This window comes from Oncorhynchus mykiss, chromosome 10 (genome assembly GCF_057628025.1).
Source record: "Oncorhynchus mykiss isolate SJ-2025 chromosome 10, ASM5762802v1, whole genome shotgun sequence".
Classification (NCBI taxonomy): domain Eukaryota; kingdom Metazoa; phylum Chordata; class Actinopteri; order Salmoniformes; family Salmonidae; genus Oncorhynchus; species Oncorhynchus mykiss.
The window spans coordinates 78,775,001-78,777,500 of NC_143031.1; positions in this window are offsets into that span (position 1 = coordinate 78,775,001).

Consider the following 2,500-nt stretch of genomic DNA (forward strand, 5'->3'; position numbering starts at 1 on the left):
ATCGCTGAGAGCAAGTCAGTCGCCTGGTTTGATTGACAGCCAACTCTCAGGCTCTGATTTCACACATGACAGGGAAGTGACTCAAGCATTAAAGGAAGTGATGGTTCAATTTCACTTCAAATACGGCTCGGCGTGCATCCCAAATGGCATCTTATTCCCTATGTAGTGCACTACTTTTGACCAGGGTTTAGTGAATTTTAGTGTGAAAATGTATTTCAAAGTACCCCAATAGAGAACCAAATCATTGATCTTAAAGTGAGTTGACTAATACATGTTGCTTATCATAAAATGTACTGTCAGTTGAGCTAATTTCAAGCAGTAACTAATGACATGCACACTGTGTCGTAATTAGAATTGTCCTGTTGAAGTCTAGATAGTAACGGAGACAAGATAATTGGAATTACATTTAATTTAATTGCTGTTAAAAGGAAAAGACGTCAGTTAAACTGGAATGCAAAGAAGCGGAATTGATGTTAAAAGCTAATTGTGGTTGTTTGCCATTCCCAACAGATAAAACAGTATGAAAGAACCAACCAACACAACAACAAAACTAGTTTCCAGACATCTAACTTAACCTGACGCACAGAGAATAAATCAATACAAGTCCACACAGAAGGCAGTCGTAACTGCAGTTAGTCTACCGACCTCGTACTTCTGGGAGTGATTAGCTTGTTCATTATTAATAGAGACGTCTTGTCTCAGGGATGAATAATGCTGGAGCAGGGGTGGAACCCACACACACACACACACACACACACACACACACAGACACACACACACACAGGATATCATGAGTAATTTTGGCTGGGTATGAGAGCACCAGCAGCAGAGACTTAAGTAGTGTCTTCCTTCTGTCAGAGTAATGATATCATTACCAGGAGAGATGACCCTACAGATGTCTTAGTCATCACAGCAGTGAGAGGGAGAGAGGAAACCCATCAAAACACTGGGAGGGAAGCGTCAACCAACACAGATACAAACATTAAATAGCCCACTGAATTCCTGCCAGACGGCATGGAACCTGGAACTGGGAATGTGGAATCTGGAACTATGAATGAGTTTACCATGGTCGGTAAATACTGCCCCTTTAACGAAAGAGAATGTGGAATCTGGAACTATGAATGAGTTTACCATGGTCGGTAAATACTGCCCCTTTAACGAAACAGAATGTGGAATCTAGAACTGTGAATGAGTTTACCATGGTCGGTAAATACTGCCCCTTTAACGAAAGAGAATGTGGAATCTGAAACTATGAATGAGTTTACCATGGTCGGTAAATACTGCCCCTTTAACAAAACAGAATGTGGAATCTGGAACTATGTATGAGTTTACCATGGTCGGTAAATACTGCCCCTTTAACAAAACAGAATGTGGAATCTGGAACTATGTATGAGTTTACCATGGTCGGTAAATACTGCCCCTTTAACAAAACAGAATGTGGAATCTGGAACTATGTATGAGTTTACCATGGTCGGTAAATACTGCCCCTTTAACAAAACAGAATGTGGAATCTGGAACTATGAATGAGTTTACCATGTTCCGTGCAAACGCATCGCTAAACTACTTTAGACTTAATTTAGACTTGTATTTATCTTACCTGACCATACTTTTAGTAAAACGATTTAATCTTCCTAACCTGGAACTTAAATTAGACATGAGTTGACGTTGTTAAATAAATTAAGGTTTAATAAAAAAGACATTAAACAAATGTTTTCTGTACAATAGATTAGTAACACTAATTTATATAAATTGGACATTCAAGAAAACTTTTTTAGAAACTTTGTCAGAGGCAGATTTTTAGGATGGGTCGCTGGGTCGGTTTCCTAGTGTCACGACTCCTACCGAAGGTGGCTCCCCTTCCTGTTCGGGTGGCGCTCGGTGGTCGTCGTCTCCGGCCTACTGGCTGCCACTGATCCTTTTTTCCCCCTTGTCTGTTTATTAGTTACACCTGTGTTTAGTTAGGTTAATTGGTTGGGCTTTATTATCCAGCCGGCCCGTCTACTGGGTGTGCGGGATTATTTTCTGGGTACTATTGTGCACGACTGTAAGTCACGGTGTTCCGTGTATGTGTGTTTGTCTGGACTGTTTAGTTCCCCGTGTTTTTCGGGGCATTTGTTTGGGTTGTGTCGTTTTCACCGGTGTGGTGAATTAAAAAGTATCGCTACCTTGCACTCTCTGTTTCCTGCGCCTGACTTCTTCCTCCACTACACCCTGGGCATTACATCTAGGCCCATATTAGTGGAAAAAATGTTAATATTTGTAGTGTTTTTAGTTCATAGGTATAAACAGAGTCCGTGTAACTGGCCCTTAGAATTACAGTTCTAGAATGTTGTGGCTTTGACAACCATCACACTGAGTTACAGTTCTAGAATGTTGTAGCTTTGACAACCATCACACTGAGTTACAGTTCTAGAATGTTGTAGCTTTGACAACCATCACACTGAGTTACAGTTCTAGAATGTTGTGGCTTTGACAACCATTACACCGAGTTACAGTTCTA